Source organism: Myotis daubentonii, chromosome 9 (assembly GCF_963259705.1).
Source record: "Myotis daubentonii chromosome 9, mMyoDau2.1, whole genome shotgun sequence".
Classification (NCBI taxonomy): domain Eukaryota; kingdom Metazoa; phylum Chordata; class Mammalia; order Chiroptera; family Vespertilionidae; genus Myotis; species Myotis daubentonii.
In genome coordinates, this window is record NC_081848.1 from 15,321,617 (window position 1) to 15,340,954 (window position 19,338).

Consider the following 19,338-nt stretch of genomic DNA (forward strand, 5'->3'; position numbering starts at 1 on the left):
CTTCTCTAGACCAATACCTCACTGTACCAGAGAATGAGTGGGACACAGTTGAATTAAAAAAAAAAAAAGCCACAAGGTTTCCCCTGGTTTGAAAGTAGTGTTTTCTGTATTTATGTTCATTTAGTAATCAGCTGTTCTCAACCTGTGGGTCGCGACCCCTTTGGCGGTCGAACTACCTTTTCACAGGGGTCGCCTAAGATCATCCTGCTTATCAGATATTTACATTATGATTCATAACAGTAGCAACATTACAGTTATGAAGTAGCAACTAAAATAATTTTATGGTTGGGTCACAACGTGAGGAACTGTATTTAAAGGGACAGAAGGTTGAGAACCACTGATTTTAGTTCCGGTAGAACTTTGTTTTCCAGAGAGTTTATAAGGTTATTTTTAACCAGTTTCTAGTTTATTTTAATGTTTCTGTGGGCAAATGAGTGTTTGAGTTTTATTAGTGCCTCATTTTACCTAAGCTGTTTTCCTGGGGGATTGTTTTAAAAATTTGTTTTGGCAGGTTGTTGGACCTTACTTTTAAGGTGTCATCATTTTGGGAATCTTTATTGTATTCCTGTTTTTAAAACATCTCTCCTTCAGACTAGATAAAACTGGAAAGTCTCAGCCTTTTGAGTTTGACTATATACATTCTCACATTAATATCCAGTGATAGAGTGCTTGCTTTGGAAGCACATATAATATTCAGTAATAGATTTGAGAGAAATCCCATGCAGATTATTAGAGATATTTTTATATAAATTGATCTTTCCAATAATGTGTCCTGAAAATCCCAGGCATCTCATCCTCTGTAAACTTTAGTCCTTGTCTCCTCAGCTCAGTGAGACCACCCTGGGCTCCCCCTCCTTGCACCATGGTTCAGATAACACCTCCAAGCAGAAATTCATGGCTTACTTTGATTTTTTTCTCTCTTGTTGTTTACATTTGTTAATGATATATTGTCCAATATCATAAAACAAATATTCCACATATAATTTTCTGTTTTCTAATTATATGAATAGAAAGACAAATTCAAAACCATTTACTTGGTTATGGCTGGATGTAGAAGAAGTGTACTAATGGCTTTTACTATTTTGAACACATATTCAAGCTCATTCATAATAAAAATATGTTAAGTTAAAATGTACATGTTTTATATTTATAGTTTTAAAATTGGGACCTTTATGTTTGGGAAGCAGTGTAACCAGTTTGACAATCTTCCCTATCCACAATGCCCAGAACAGAGACTTATATATAGTAAGTGCTCAATATATGTTTGTCATAACTCCTGTAAGTAATCAATTTATGTTTGTGCAGAACATAAATCCAGGAGAGGTATATTTTAAACTCATGTCCACTTCATCTTGGCAGTCTGTTTGCTTCTGCTTCTAACTCCATTGCAGCAGCTTATAAATTGTTATTTGTTCTCTGCTTGGTCATCCTTTAAGGGCTTTACTCCTGAATTGCCTTGGGGCAGTCTAGGAAAATTATAGCTTTCACTGCTGTAGCTAATATATCAGAAAAAGAGACATAATTATTTCCTGCAGAGACTGGACTGTAAGTATAAAATGTAAGAAAGACTGGAGTGCATCTGGGGTTTGCCATCACCATTATCTTTGGGTAACGTAATGCTCATTAAATTTCCAGGGTGTGTATGTCATCATTTTTATCAATACTGAGGATGTCACAAAGCCCTGAGATGATTTGGGCATTGGTCTTGTGAGAAATATGGTTGTTGTATTTTAAAATCATTTGCATCTAGGAAAGGATGTTACATAGTGTAGTCTCGGCATTAGATTCCCACAGGTCTTCATTCCTTTCAGCCCCTAATGTACCTAGAGAGATCGTACTACATTTGTAATAGTTGCTGTGATCTTAGCTCTTGAAGATTACTCTGCCTTTTGATTGGTTGCTCACTTTTTGAGATGGTAGTTGCAGGAAATAGTTGTGATTAAATGCATGAAATCTGGAGTTAGAGAAGATCTCAAAACTTAGTTGAGTCACATTCTAAGTCTGTGATCTTGAGAAATTATTTAATTCTATCTTGGACTGTTTCTTCATTGGTTAAATGAGGACTTCTTTATAGAGCTTCTATGAGGATTAAATATATATATATATCTTAGCACAAAGTTTGGGATGCTACTATGAACCAAATACATTGAAATTATTATTATTAATATAATAGTGAAGATGTATTGTTAAATTCCAAATAACAGTACACCAACTATTTTAGTTATAATTGCTGCTTTGTTTGGTTCTGTCCTTCACATGACACCCTGTAAGACCTTTTTAGTTCTAGAGTCACTTTTTCAAGGTAAAGGATATCCAGCTATTCTCTCCAGAGGACCTCATATTATTTGGCACTGAAAACCCCCATAGTGACAGCAGGAGTCAGAGATGTCTTTGGAGTCAGAGCTAGACCATGGCCCTGAAATCACGTGCTCTCTTTCTCTTCTCTACCATTTTTTCTATTCCTATAACTCAGGTACACTGACAAAGCACAAGTCATTCTAAGGCTGAATTTAAGATTTCAGGGTTGGTACCGCCAGAAAACAGTTCTGACTAGTTTGTCACTGTCCATCCACATAGAAAGCCATTCCAGTAATAAACCCATCTGGGTCTCTGCTGTGCAGACAGATGGCAATTGATTGTTCTTACTAAAAATTACAGTCAGAATTGTTCTCTAAAGATACCAGTGCTGAGCATATGGCCACAGCTTATATACTTAAGATGATAGGCTACCCACAGACTCCAGGGGTATCAGTGAAGGGTTACTAGTAGCAGCCTGACTCTACTTCCCAAGTGTGCATTGATGACAGTGATGAGCCTTGAAGAGGACACACAGTTCCTCTCTCATTTAGATTCATTCTTATGCTCTTTTGAGGGGTCTCAGGTAATTCTAAGTTGGTTGGATATTAAAATATTTGCCTTTCAGCTTCTTTGGTAGGTTATGGAAATTATAGGTGCATTTTTCATCCCAAGGAAGTGTTTTCATTCATTATAAAGGCAATACATGATTATTATAGAAAATCTATACTAATAAAAGGGTAATATGCTAATTAGACCAGAGGTTTTCTGGACAACCTTCCAGACATCCTTCTGGAGAAAGCCATAGTGGCGAGGCCAAGGCAGAGGCAGTTAGGGGTGATCAGGCTGGCACGGGAGAGCAGTTAGGGGGATCAGATGGGTAGGGGAGAGCAGATAGGGGATCAGGCTGGTAGGGAAGACAGTTAAGGGAATGAGGCTGGCAGAGGAGAGCAGTTGGGGATGATCAGGCCTGCAGGGGAGCAGTTAGGAGGCAATCAGGCAGACAGGCAAGCAGTTAGGAGCCAGTGGTCCCGGATTGTGAGAGGGATGTCTGACTGCCGGACAGTTTATAAATCGTGCACTGGGCCTCTAGTTTATAAATATAATACTTGAAATAAAAATCACACACCCCCCAACACACACACACACACACACACACACAACACAATCCTGTCATCGAAAGATAATCACCATTGAAATTTTGACTTTTTCTTTTCTAGGCTTAAAATTTTGTTTCTATAATAAGGTGTTTTTGGTAGCACATCTTGTTGTTGACCCAGTAACTATTAGATTTCCCTCCTTGCTATTAGACCCCCCAAATTGTTTGAGGGACAGTCTGCCTGGTCTTAGGTAATCAATCATAATCATGATAGATATAAATCAATTTTGACCATTCTGTTCCCTTTTACCAGTGACTGAACTAAGGGTGAGCATATGTCCCAGAACAGCAAGCTGTATGAGGACATCTAGTAGATGGGGTACTGGGGAAAGATTTTTATCTCTGATTAGAAAATGAGTAGATGGTTGCCAGAGGGGAATTGCGGTTGGGGGTCTGGGTGAAAAGGGTGAAGGGATTAAGAAGTACAAGTTGGTAGTTACAAAATAGTCACAGGGAGGTAAAGTACAGCATAGGGAACATAGTCAATAATTTTGTAATAACTATGCATGGTGCCTGCTGGATATTGAAAATATCAGGGGAAACAGTTTATAAAGTATATAATTGTCTAACCATTATGCCGAACAACTCTAACTAACACAAAGTAATATTGAATGTAAATTGTAATTGAAAAAAATAAAAAGTTAGAATCAAACAAAGGAAGTTTTGAATGTTGACATTTACAGATGTTTTGTCTGAAGGATTGCAACCATGAAGCTGCATGCCTCGGGATGCAAGTCGATACCCTGAGGATGACTGAGTGGGAGGTTGAAAGGAACCTGGGTCTTTAATGATTCTGAGAAGTTGGCTAACGAACCCAGCTTCTTGTTAATAAATAATAAATGTCAAAATGGTGCAAGCAGTGTTAGTTTTTGTTGTTACTGGCTGTTGAACACATTCTCTCTGATGCACAGTTCTTTTGAAAAACTTCCAAACAAAGCCTGGGCTGTGAGGTTGAAGAAGACTGTTCTGATTGGAAGTAGGAGAACAGTCAGAATCTCCCAGACAAGGGAGGTGTCATAATGTATGCTTTGGGCCCTTTAGACATATTTTGATTAACTGTTACTCTAGTGAAGGAAAATGCATTTGAACTGAGAATGTCCTTATGTGCATATGTACTTTGGAAGCAAAGAGTCTTCATTAATCATTTGCATTACTGACCTGATTAGAATTTATTTGGCAAAGTGTTTGAAAGTTGGTGATGGTGGTGATTATGCTGGCCACTTTCCATTCTGGAGTCAATGAATTGCCATTTGTCTGTGCCTAGAAATGGTAGCACACAGTTTATCTGCTTCTGAACAGGTGTAGAAAATGTTGTTCTGGCTACTGGTCAAAGCTTATCAGATTTTATAGGGCCTCGGTAAAATAAGATACAGGAGGAAAATAATGAGCTTTTTCTCTGTAGAAAAATGAACAATGAAATATGTTTTACTGAAATGAGAATGTGATGAGCTACAATGTTCTAAGTAGCTATGTGTTGGGGCTGACCCTAGCCCCCAAATAATAGGGTTAACTACCATTTTCTGAGCTTCTAGAATATGCCTATCATTTTATAATTATTTCTTTTAATTTAATCCTTACAAGTAAAGGTCTCCAATTGGTTTGTCAGAACTGTTGTGCTTCCCACTTAAATGTGAGAAGGGGTCTCAAATGGAATCCATTCTAGTTAATATTTCTTCCCCATCACTCTCTCCTATATTTCCTAAGCTATTCATCTGGATTTCTCCTGGTGACTATGTAACCAATTCAATTCTATTTATCTGATTTATTGAAGCTGAGAAGAGTTAGAAATCAATGTGGAAAAATAAAACCTGACTCGCACTATACACACAAAAATCAATTTCCAAATAGATTATATATCTGAATGTGAAGAAAACATAGAAGAATGTCCTCATGGATTTGGGTATGGAAAGATTCTTAAGTAGAAAACAAAATTCACTAAATATGAAGGAAATGATTACTAAATTGGACTACGCTAATATTATAAACTTCTGTTTCTCAAAAAACAGCACTAAGAGAGTTCAGTGTCATTAATGTGTCACTAAGATTCCTCTCTGAAGAAGAACTTACTGCCTCACTTGCTGGGAGTGTTGTTGGTAGCCAGCCAGAAGCTGTCAGGTCATTCAGGAATGGTCTCTGCTACACAGACCTGCCCTGACCAAGATCACGCCTCTTTCTGGGATGGCACATAAGCCAATGAGTGACTGCTGCAGGAGTATAAAGGTCTGGCTATCTCCAACCAATTGGAACAACTCTATAAGGCCATTGTTACTCCAAAACTCCCTGCAGGCTCAGTTGAGGCTGTTGGTCCTGCATCACAAGTTGATTTCTGTGTTCAATCCTATTTCTAGCTTTTCCCTTCCACAGTTATTAGCCATAAGGTACTCCTTAATAAGTATTCTGCATGCTAAACTTTGCCTGAGTTTGCCTCCTGGATAACCCAACTTGTGATAGAGAATAAAGAGAAAAGCCACAGAGTCAGAGAAAATACTCATAATTCATTCTCTCTCTCTCTCTCTCTCTCTCTCTCTCTCTCTCTCCACTTCTTCCTCTCTTATCTTGTTGTCTCTCTTTGTTTCTGCATCTCTCTGCCTCTGTTTATCTCTCCCTATATTGTTTTCCTTGGTTTCTTTCCCCCTGTTTTTGTCCTTTTGCCAGCTCAGGGACTGCTGTCCTGCCCAGAAGAACGGATAATTGTTTGGAATAAATAGTACATGACTGGTGTCTGTTTCTGAGTATCCTCTTTTGTAACCTAAAGGCTTGTAGTAGAGATTATATAGAGTAACATATAAAGTGTCAGGTATATGGCAGGCACTGACTTACGGAGTCACTATTGTTCTTGTCTCTTGAATTCTCTTCTTCCTCTAGATAGCCAAAAGAATGGGCATGTTTTCTCCGCTCTTTGATTAATTTGCCATTCTAAAGTGGGATACGTGACTGAGTCTACTTGGTGTTTACTTCTCAGTTACTGTGAACTCTCTAGAGAGCTTTGCTGCACTCTTCTAATTTCCACTGATTAACATAATTTCCTCTTTTCTTGAGATGTTAAGTCCAGAGGAAAGAAGTGAAGTAGATATGTGTTTGGAATGAAATACTAATTTATTTCCTCTGTCCAAATGGTTTGTGGAATGTTGCCACAAACATATTATTTCTGTTTTTCTGTTACTTATCTTGTCCTCAGAATTATCTCTCCACCATGTACTTCCATATTCAAGTTCTAGGTTCGGTTAAAAGAATTTGTCTTCTTGACTTAGAATACTCTTTTAAAACCCATCTTAAAATGTTTCTTTTAATATAATTAACAAAAATAAACTGGTGAATGGAGTAAAGACATGGGAACATGGAACAGAGTGTGGAATCTCGGAGGAAAGGCAGGGGAGTGTGGATGGGTGGGGGTAATCAACCAAAGACCTTATATGCATATATGCGTAACCCATGGAAACAGACAATAGGGTGGTGAAGGCCTAGGGTGCGGGGCAGGGCAGTCTGAAGGGGGCCAATCAGGGACAAAAAGGAACATATGTAATGCTTTCAACAATAAAGATTTAAAAAATAATAATAATAAAATAAAATGTTTCTTTTAGATACTATATACTGTCTCCTGATGAATTCTAGTCATGAGTTCTATCCAGTCAAATCTTGGGAATACTTATAATATTTTAATCTTATATGAAAACTAGAGGCCGGGTGCACAATATTCTTGCACGGGTAGGGTCCCTAGGCCTGTCTGGTGATCAAGGCTGATCTATGGGATGACTGGCGGGGTGATTGGGGGGGCCCCCACTGGCACCTGCCTTGGCTGGCCTGGTGATACCCCCTCACTGGCAGCACCCTGGGCTGCCACTGTGGGAGACAATCGGTGGGGTCACTGGGGGTGGTGCTGCCTACTTGCCGGCTTGTCCTGCCCCCTGCCACTGCCACTGGTCGCCTCCCTCTGTGGGGTGACTGGCAGGGCAATCAAGGGCCCCCCGCTGGCATCTGCTTTGGCTGGTCTGGGGCCTGCGGGCTGGGGGCAGCTCTTGTGTTGAGCATCTGCCCCCTGGTGGTCAGTGCACATCATAGTGACCGGTCATTCCACTGGTCATTCCGCTGTTTGGTCGATTTGCATATTAGGCTTTTATTATATAGGATATAAAATATATTTGATATATACAGTTTATTAATCTATGCATTAAACTAGGACAATTCATTTGTTTAGTGTGTGTATGTATCCTACCACATGATGCTAAGGTCTCAACGTGAATAAGATAAATCTAGCCTCCTCATCTTCAAGGAGCCTACTATACTGGGTTGAATAGTGTCCCCCCAAATTTCTGTTTGGAAATAGGGTCTTTGAAGATATAACCAAGTTAAGATGAAGTCATACTAGATTAGAGTGGACCCTAAATCCAATATGATGTGTGTCCTTATAATAAGAGGGAAATTTGCACACACATGTACATGCAAGGAAGTGAAGTGAAGTGAAGTGAAGTGAAGTGAAGTGAATGCTGAGTTAAGATGGACAGAGGAGATGGCCATGTGAAGTTCGGAGCAGAAATTGGAGTTACATGTCTACAAGCCAAGGGATGCCAAAGATTGTCAGCAACCCCCAGAATCTAGAAGAGAAGCATGGAACAGATTTTCCCTCAGAGCCTCTGGTAGGAACCAATCATGATTACATCTTGATTTCAGATTTCCTGCCTCCAGAACTGCGAGAGAACACATGACTATTGTTCTAAATTACTCAGTTTGTGGTTATTTGTTATGGCAGCCCTAGGAAAGTAATTACAGACAGTGTCCTTCCTAAACTCATTTCTTGCTGATTTCTCTTTTTTGTTTTTTGGGGAGGAGGTCTCTATTCCACTAGTTTTCTTTCTTTCTGTGGTTCCACTGTATTATCTGGGTGCTTATATTCATCTCTCTAGGCAATTTCTTTTGAGTATTCAGGGTCATGATGGGAATTCATTTTTTTCTTGTTTTCCATGGGATGTGTCCTTTGCCTGCCCCTAACCTTTAATTACGGAATCATAAACCACAGTCTGGAAACTTGTTCTTTGCAACAACTGTTTCCATATCTTTCATCCCCAATGTAAAGTGTGACCTTCCCCAGAAAGAAAAAGCACTCTATGCTTCTAGTTTTTCAATAATGGCCCATATACCTCTGACACTAAAGGGCATTTGGGGAATTCATGGTTTCTTGCCGTGCTATCAACTTTGAAATGTTGAGCTGTCTAACTCAGCATGCATAGGTGAAACAATAATTTTCTTCCTTTAGAACGTGTCAATTGTAAAGTTTTATAAAATCTTGTTAGAGATACAAGTTATTCTAAAATATTTTCAGCCTAGATTTCTCTGGGGCATAGGAACTCAATATACTGATTGTACTGTAAACATACTTCATGACATTTTTGCCCTATCATGGATCTGGTGAGTTTGTTAGCTATATTAATGCAGAGAATAAAATCATATAATTCCAGTTAAAAGGAATAAAAGCACTTCTAAGGCCTGAATTAACTATGGTCTCTATTTGGCCAAGTAGGGCAATTGCTGATGTTTCATGTTTCGTTTGTTTACACTGCTTTGGTGCAGTAGAAAGTGGGCCAAGGACAGATAGAGTGGAAGTTCTAAAGTTGCTGGATCAGTCTACCAAGCTTCACTAGTGGTAAGACTGTATACACATTTCTGTCAGGTGCTCTGTCACGTGGCCTAAAAGGTGGGACCATCTTCCAGGTGTACCCATTCACTGGCAGTCATCCAACCATATTTTGGGTTCTGTAGTGCATAATAAAACTGCTAGTAACAAGCTGCTAATAAGACTGCACACTGGAGTGGATGTTTACTACAGACACCACTCCAGCGTGCAGTCTTATGCTAATAAGAAAGCTTATAGAAAGGCATACAGAAAGTAATCAAACAGAAGAGTTTTCTTCTCCAGTCCCACATTCTCCAATTTCTTTTTTTAAATCTTTATTGTTAAAAGTATTACATATGTCCCCTCCCGCCCCCCACCATTGACCCTTTCTAGCCAACCCCTGCCCACAGTCCCAGGCCTTCACCACACTATTGTCTGTGTCCATGGAATATATATGCATATAAGGTCTTTGGTTGATCTCTTCCCACCCACCCACCCATCCACCCCTGCCTTCCCTCTGAGATTGAACAGTCTGTTCCATGCTTCTGTCTCTGGATCTATTTTGTTCATCAATTTATTTTGTTCATTAGATTCTAAATATGAGTGAAGTCATGTGATATTTGTCTTTCTCTGTCTGGCTTATTTCAGTTAGCATAATACTCTCCAGGTCTATCCATGCTATCTCAAAGGGTAAGAGATTAGAGTGGAACCTAGATCCAATATGATGTGTGTCCTTAAATAAGAGGGAAATTTGGACACATATGTACATGCAAGGAAGTGAAGTGAAGTGAATGCTGAGTTAAGAGGGACAGAGGAGATGGCCATGTGAAGTTCGGAGCAGAAATTGGAATTACATGTCTACAAGCCCAGCAACACTCAGAACCCTTTTTTACTGCTGCATAGTATTCCATGGTGTAAATGTACCACAGCATTTTTATCCACTCAGCCACTGATAGGTACTTGGGCTGTTTTTCTGATCTTCACTATTGTAAATTGTGCTGCTATGAATATAAGGGTGCATATATTTTTTCTGATTGGTTTCTTAGGATATATTCCTAGAAGTGGGATCATTAGGTCAAATGACAATTCCGTATTTAATTTTATGAAAACTCCATACTGTTCTTCATAATGGCTGCACCAGTCTGCATTCCTACCAGCAGTGCACTAGGGTTCCCTTTTCTCCACATCCTTACCAGCACTTGTCATTTGTTGATTTGTTGAGGGCAGCTATTTTGAGAGATATGAGGTGATATCTCATTATCATTTTAATTTGCATCTCTTTGATGATCAGTGACTTTGAGCATTTTTTCATATGTCTCTTGGCTATGTGTATGTCCATTTTGGAGAAGTGTCTATTTAGGTCCTTTGCCCATTTTTTAATTGGATTTTTTGCCTTCCTTTTGTTAAGTTGTATGAGTTTCTTATATTTTTTGAATATTAAGTCTTTATCAGATGTATCATTGGCAAATATGTTCTCTCATACAGTGGGCTCCCTTTTCATTTTGTTAATGGTCTCTTTTGCTATGCAGAAGCTTTTTATTTTGATATAGTCCCATTTGTTTATTTTCCCTTGCCCTAAGAGATGTATCTGCAAACATATTGCTATGAGAGATGTCTGAGATTTTTCTGCTTATAGTTACTTCTAGGATTTTGTGGTTTCACGTTCTCCAATTTCATTGGATTTTCTAAGGCTTTAGTCAAGTCATGTATTCAGGTTGGAGATGCTCCTATCTGTTTTACACACTCTGATCAAGGATTTCAATTCAGCAGTTATTTCAGAGCATTTGCTTTGTGTCCAGGCTGAAGACTAAGTACTCAAGGAGTTCCTTTTTGCGTAAGTATGAACAAAGATCAGCTATTACAAAGAATTGTGTTACACTACCTTAGAAGGATACTGGCTCTAGTTATAGTCAACTACTTTCAAGTGCATTTGTTGAACAATATTTGAGAAACTCTGTCACCTTTCCTCCCACTCACCCCTAAAATGCCCTTAACCTACACTGTACACTATGCAATGCTGAAAACTTATCATCTGTTTAGTCAAACATTGTTCTAGCTCAATATTTGTAGTGTATTCATTTGTTTAGTAATTTATGTTGTAGGTTGAAAGACCACTGAGGATAGATGTTGTATTTGTTTTGTCTGCTTTGGGACATGTTTCTCCCTGGACAATCAAAGATGATCTATCTATTCTAAATTATACACTTTTGACATGGATCTGCAAATAAGGCAATTGACTTCTTTTGTTAATTACATTTTAAAAAGACAGCATCACACCATATGTATTCATATGAGTGTGGTTCTATTTTTTTAGTACTGTATAAAAGTCAATGGAAGTTATAAAGGATAATATGAGTGCATGAGATGCAGGTATAAAAGGTTAATGAGAGATAAGGCTGAAAAGTTGGATTGGGACCAGTTTAGAGAGGTCTTGATCCTTAACTAAAATAATTTAGACATTATTGCGTAGGTGGAGGGAAAACGTTCAAGGTCTTTGAAGAGAGGCTGGACATAACTGGATTCATGCATTGGGAAGGTCAATCATGCATCCAAGTGGAGGCTGGACTGGAGAAGGGCTGAGTGTGGAGGTGAGAGGTTGTGTGGTCTTACTGCTTTTGACAGGGTTCTGAGTTGCTGAGCTGAGCAAACATGACTGGCAGTAATATTGTTGCAGGCCTCTCCAGCTAAGGGTACTTATTATTATTCTAGGACTGAGAAATATTAACTAGTTGCCTGAAAACTGAAACAAAACAAAAAAAAACTGTGTTCAAAGTTTCCATTTACCCATGGAAAATTAGGAAGCTAGCATTGAGGAACTCAAAATAAAGTGCTGGTGAACCAGAGAGCGTTACAGGGGATTGTCCTGAACGTTGGTTAGGCTTCTGTGGTATGTCTTGCATACCTATTTCTAGCTCTACCTCCACCTCCACAGGGCTTAAATATATGTTTAATGTCTAGGGATTTATATAACCCAACTAGGGGCCCAGTGCACGAATTTGTGTACCTTGAAAGGAACTGTGGGCTGCGAGGCTGCCATGGGCACAGGGGTGGGTCTCAACCCATCCTCCATGCCCCCAATAGGCCCCTCCCACCATGGCCCCAGTCCCCTCCCTGCCCTGTCTGCCAGCAGCTCTGCTCCCCTCGCTGCTGCCGCTCCCACACACTGACTGCATCAGTCCCACTTGCACCCGCTGATGGCATGGAGCGATTGGGGCCAGTGCCATCAGCGGGTGTGAGCGGTGGCTGCTGCCCCCTTCGCCCCTGAGGAGCAGGGGGAGGTGGAGAAGCCCTCAGGGGTGATCGGGGCCAGCAGCCGCCACTTGCACCTGCTGACAGCGCTGAGTGATCAAGGCCGATGCTGGGCACCAGCAGCAGGTGTGAGCAGCATCTCTGGTGCCAGCAGTGGGTGCGAGCAGGGCCAGCACTGGCAGCAGGTGTGAGCACATGAGAGCAAAGAATTTTCAGTAACCATCAGAGGCTCACCCCGATGACAGCAACTGGTGTGCCACCTTGGTCTAGGGCCCCTGCTCACCTGCTCCACCATCACACTCTGGCCAACACCCACCATGTTCAGCATGCGCTCCTGGTGGTCAGTGCATGTCATGCAACCGGACCCGTTATTCAGTTGTTTAGTTGTTCAATTGTTCGGTTGTTCTGCCATTCGGTCTTTTTGAATATTGGGGTTTTATATATACAGACGATTTACAGAAGGGATAATTAACAAAGGAGGAAGTACCAAAGGGTGATCAGTTACTGATATGAGTAATTGAGGAAAAGAGCCTCCAAACTTTTGAGGGAGAAATTCTCATTTTCTCAAGTTTGTCAACAGGTGAAGGAATAGGCTGAATGAACAGGCCTGGGTAAGACAAATATGACAGTGTTGAACTTTACTTGAGCTCTGTGCTCCTAGAAAGCAGTGATGGTTAAGAGATCTTTCCCACCCCTTCCAGCCCCCCATCCTTTTGGACATAGGGAATTTTTTTTTTTTTTTTGCAAAGAATTTCTCTTACTCACATAACTTAGGTAAGACTCATGGATGTTCCTTTTGTTTATCTATGACACAGTCAGACATACACACAACAAATTCCCATTCTTCATCTCATAAGTGATACGCAGAGCTCTTTGTACCCACTGGTCAACCTGGACAAAATACCTGCTACCTTGACTTGACCAAACATTAGTTAGACTTCTCTCTTTTCTGCAGGCCTTTGAACTTTGACACCCCCCAATCAGCCTGAACTAGCATAAAAGCCCTTCTTGAATGTCCTGAGCATTAACTGACCACAGGGAAAACATTCCCTGGTCAACTGTCCCATCACTCCATCCCTTCATCCACTTACCCACATTCGTTTCTTCTAGCCTTACTCATTCGTCCTTATAAATAAAAGAAAAGCCTTTTTCTGCTTCACTTTTGAGACACAGATCTCATGGTCAGAGCATTCTTTCTAATGCAATAGTCTTCAAATTGCAATAGTCCTCTCCTCCCCTCTTGCAATAATTCTTTCAAAGAAAGTCTCTCTTGCCGAAACCAGTTTGGCTCAGTGGATAGAGCGTCAGCCTGGGGACTGAAGGGTCCCAGGTTCGATTCCGGGCAAGGGCATGTACCTTGGTTGCGGGCACATCCCCAGTAGGAGATGTGCAGGAGGCAGCTGATTGATGTTTCTCTCTCATCGATGTTTCTAACTCTCTATCTCTCTCCCTTCCTCTCTGTAAAAAAATCAATAAAAAATATTTTTTTAAAAAAAGAAAGTCTCTCTTTACCTAACTCCAGGCTTATTTTTTTATTGGACAGTTAAGATATGGAGAAAGAAGTTCTTGAGAGGAACCTGGAAGGCGGCTACTGCCAATCTTGTTTCCCTCCTTTCTGGAAGTTCCAATAAAGAAAAAGAAGATAGCATTGTGGTGACTGGGTTGGACAACTTATTGTTGTCTTAGACTTTTCTAACTAGAATGAAACATAGGGATTAATCCTCAAATTTCAAGTGAAGCAATGGCCCCTTGCATCAATTTTATACTACCATGTAAGAAATCAATTAAAACTTAGTTGCGGGGGGTAGGGGAGACCAGGGGACTGTCAAGGGTGGGGGGAAAAAAAGGACACATATGTAATACCCTTTGTAATACTTTAAGCAATAAAAAAAATTAATTAAAAAAAAACTTAGTTGCATAAAACTGCAATCATTTATTTAGCTCAAGATTCTGCTGGTTGGCAAACTAGGCTGTCCTCAGATTTTTATTTCTGTTAGACTGAGCTGGGATCACCTGTGGATCTCTGGTGAGCTGCTAGGTCAGCTGGGGACTGGCTGGTTTAGGAGGGCCTCAGGTGAGGTAGCTCACGTCTACTGCACATGGTCTCTTATCTCCCAGAAGGCTAACCAGAGATTGTTCGCAGGGTGGCTATGCAGTGTTTTAAGAGATTGAGTAAAAGTGTGAAGGGCCTACTGCGCCCAGATTCAGCACTGGCATCACATTGCTTCCAACGCATTCCATTGACCAAAACAAGTCATATGGCTGCCTCATATTTCAGAGGTGGAAATATAGATTTCATGGATAGATGGAAGGCACTGAGAAGAATTACGGCCACTGCTGCAATCTACAAAATCCCTCGAGGTGAAATAGTTGGCCCAAATTCAGTTCACTCAGCAGCAAGGCTGGAGCTGAAAGAAATGGTATGTTTTAGTTCAGCCCATGCTATTGGTTGGTTACAGCTTTGCAGTTTCCAGCTGACACTCTTGTGAGTCAGGACCCCTGCAGTAGAAGAAGAGGAAGACCATTGTTTTCAAAGGACCCACCATGGGAAGTGCATGGGAGGAGCGGGAGAAACGCTGCATAGCCACCATGTGAACAGCAATCCTATGTGATTGTTCAGGCTGTGCCTCACATAAGCGTGACAGACTGCCAAGGGGAACAGGGGCTGAAACTCAGTTTCTGCTCTGCCCATAAGCCATGTGCTCTTGCACAGGGTTTTATTTCTTGGAGAAATGATTTCCTTTAATTATTTCTACAAAGGCACTGTTCCTCAGGCAAGCCAGGCACCGCCCTGCCTCCCCGATCTTCCCCCCCAATAGATACATATTTCTTATCCTCTCAGAGCTCTCTGTGGCTTTAGCTTTGGATACACAGTTCTCAGTGCTGCTAAGAAGGTGAATATGAAGGCACCTGTCCCAAACTCTTCTCCCAAACGGGCCATTCTGAGGGACAACACAGAGATATTTGCATTTGGAAACTGTTCATGAAAACTAGTGTAGATACTGAGAAGCAACCGTTGTAAAAAGAGGTAAATCCAATGTTGAGAGTCTCTGAAGGAATTTCAGAAACAGGAAAGGCCCTCCTGAGTGTTTTTGGTTCATCCCACACTTGGCTTCCTGTTCCTCTTACCACTTTCCGCCATCCCTGCATCTCTAGAAATAGCAGTCTGTAGGTGTTGTCAACCACACTGGTTATGTGCTCTGTCGCAGTCACCTCCCTAGCAACTCATTCCTTATGTTCACTGATTTCTGTGGGCTGTTCTGCTTGACTTTCCTCTCCACAGGTGGTTTCTAACCCTATGAAATCTGGTCTCTTTACTTTTACGACTATGAAGAAAATAGAAGGAAATGGATAATAAAATAAAATATATGATGTTCTCTCAAATTGGAAGATCTTCAAAATTTCCATAAGTGTTTTCAGGCAGTTGGTTCTATACTATCAAACTCTTTCCTGTGTAAGACTCACCCCACGACAACAACCTCCTGTGGTTCATGGAGTTTTTCCATTAATTTTTAGAGAGAGTGGCGGGGGGAAGAGAAAAGAGAGAGAGAGAAAGAGAGAGAAATATTGATGTGAGAGGGACTTATTTATTGGTTGGCTCTGCACTCACCCTGACCTAGATACGTGCCCTTGACTGGGAATCAAACCTGTGATCCTTTGGTGAATGAGCTGATGCTCAAACCACTGAGAAACACTGGCCAGGGCAACATTCTCCCCTTTCAAATTAATGGTAGTCATTGTAATTGCTAATCAAAAATGACACTTTTCCTACTGAGTCCAGGTGTATTTTAGAATCCATAACATCAAATTGCTCTAGGAAGTAGCTATTGGTTGGTTGGCACCCAACTTTAAATCTATTTTCCATTCTTAACAAAGTTTATAACAGCTGAGAAAGTAGACTTAGTGAGTTGTCTAAGAGGATACACAACAAGTAAATATCAAACTCATGATTTGAATCAAGGTTTCTTGATTTCTGCTCTAGTGCTCTTTCCACTACACCAAAATGCCTACGTTTGTTAATTTTTATTTTATTCCTGCATTTCCTGAGCTCTTCAGTAAGTTTTAAATTTTCCTAGGGAGAGAACTAGGGATTATGAGATTTGGTGCCTCTTGTTGTCTTGCATGTTGTAGGAACTCGTTTCTATGGGACAAATGACAAGTGGAGACATGAGCTTTGACTGAGGGTCTCGGTTCAGCCATTCCACTTTGCAGCTTAACTTCAGCATCACAGTGAGTCTTCACTCAGACTGGCAGACTCCTTGTGATCACTACATTTGCCATCATGGTTTCACCAAGTACCCCACCCCAAACTAGGCAGGCTGTAGTAACACCTTCCTCGTCCTAGCAGGGAAAATGAGACACATTTGCAAATCACGCAGCACGTCAAGCACACCCAACCTTCCCTTCTCCATATGGGACTTGTGAACATACATTTAAACAGACCAAAAAAAAAAAATCTTTACCCCTTTATTCCTTTTCTTGTGTTTAGAATCAATGATGGATTTTCTTTTTCCTACAGCAGCTGCTCACACACAGCTGTGACTCAGGAAAATACTGGGAAATGTGATTATCTGATGGGTGCTGGTGTGGCTCTCTGCTTCAAATTATCCATCTCCTCTTCCCTGGCCCTGACTCTGACATACCAACATGTTAGAAATTCCCACTATTGGAGTCATCCTTTTGGGCCGATGTGTTATGTTTCTAGGAGGTAACTGCTAATATACCCCAAATGATCATAAACATTTTAGTGTGAAATACTGGAAACAGCCAATTTATAATAATAAAAGCATAATATGCTAATTAGACTAGTCGTCCTTCCTTAGGTCCTTCCTTCCAGACAAAGCCTCAGCGGGTGGGGACTGAGGCAGAGACAGCAGACAGATGCCCTTAGCTGCGGAGGCTGGCGGGGTCGCAGCAAAGGTAGCAGAGCCCTTCCCCCCACCCCCCTCACTCCACCACGGCTGTGGTGGGGGGGAGGGGCGGAGCCAAAGTTCTTGTACGAATTTTGTGCATTGGGCCTCTAATTTTTTATAAAAGAATAAGAATATAGAATATGAGGTAGACAAGTTGCTTCAGTTTTTCAAGAATTGTTTAAGAATTAGAAAATAGGGAAGTCTGAAGCCTGGGTGTTTCCTGGGAATGCAGGTTCTAAGCACTCAAAAGACAGCACATGGACACTGGTGCCTATAATGGGGCGTCAGATGGGGAACCCCTAACACAGATAAAGAGATGGAGAAAATTATAAAAGCAAGCTTTGTGCCCAGTTTATTTAGCTCATGGATTTGATGACCACACAAGCCAATAATTTGGAGAACCATGCCATTCTTTGGGTGATATGATACTTTTTTAAAAATCATTTTTTGTTTGGATTTAGCCAGCATCTCCTAACTCTGACTTAGTTTGGCCTCTTTGTCTCTCACCTGAAATATTGCAGGTGTTATTAACTGGTTTGCTTCCTTCTAGAAACCCAACTCAGTTCATTCTCTACATCAGCTCCAGGTTTATCTCCCTAAAATACAGATCGGATCAACACCCACTTGGTGGTCTTGGTCATTCTGTTCCCTCTGGCTGGTGGGTTTCCCTCTATTGTCTGTTTTTCCCACTACTAGTCAATAAATATTCCAGGCCCAATGCAAATGTTACTTTTTCAGTGAAGAGTCCCATATCCACCAAACAGTTCAGTACTGTGCTCCAACTGTGCTTTCTGGTAGTGATTTTGTGGTATCACCACTTGGCATTCTCTTCCGTGGTCTATCAATTTGTTTTTTCCTGTCCAAGTCACAAACTCCTTTTCCCCATTTATTTATTTTTGGATGCCTAGCACTTAGTACAAGAACTGAGACTTAGTGTGACCTCATTAAGTGTTTTCGAAATTGAATTGAACCCAGGGCTTTTGATAATCCATAAAATAGAACAAACTTCCTATTAAAAAGTGAACAATTCTACATTTTGTGGAATTATCAAGAGCTAGAAGCAGTATCTTTCAATCTTGTTTGGGCATTTGAAATCTTTTTCTGTTATCTGGAAGAAAATTGAATTAAAAAGGCACCTACCTGTCTTTCTATGTTGCCCTTTCTCTGTCGATGACTTTGACTTACTTTTATAGAGAATGTTACTCCCCCTCTTTCTAAAGAGTTAGATTTGGTTGTTTTATTTTCCTCCCCTTTCCTCCTTCACCTTCTCTCTTTCCCGTTTTCCTTCCAACGATGTTGCTGTCATTAGTCATCATGATCATCATTATCCCCCCATTGCCCTTATTCCAAGTGCCAGATGTTTTACAAATATCATCTCACACTTGATCCTCCTAATGTTTTGCAGCATAGGTCTTATTTTACTTTCCTTAAAGATGAAGAAACTGGGATTCAGGGAAGGTTAGGAACTTTCCTAACATCCTCGATCACAGATCTGGGATGTAATGCCAGAGCTGTTTCTCCCTCTTTTTCTTCCTCCACTATTCTCTCCCCTTCTCCCCTCTCTTTCCACTATTATTAAAAACCAAACAAACAAATAAACAAAAAACAAAGCCAGAATTTTAAATTCTGCTTCTTTACTTTTGGGGAGTAATTTTTTTCTTGTTAGTTAATACATGTGCATAGTTTGGGCAGTTTTACATCCAGTTCAACAAGCCTCCTTCCAACTCAGAATCAAGCAAAGAGGCTGGTTAACCTCACGGTTGTAGGGAGAACGCTGTGCTCTCATACAGACATGCATGAATTGCTAGTTATCAGCCGTAGACCCACAGCCAAGGCCTGCTCATTGCTCACAATGTGGGTGGCTCTTTCTGAGAGATATGCCTCTTCCCTTCACTGGTTTGTTCTTCCTGGTTCCTTATTTTAGATCCAAATGTTTTCCTCTGGAAAATATTCTATCTCACTGTAGTCTAGTTTCCCCAGTGCAATAACAACTGTAGAAGTTTTTTTGATTTATGAACAATTATGTTTTTAAAACCTAAATATTTTTAAAACAACTATTTTATATCCACAAGAACGTGAATTCTTAAACTTGAATAGATCACCAGAGACCCTTA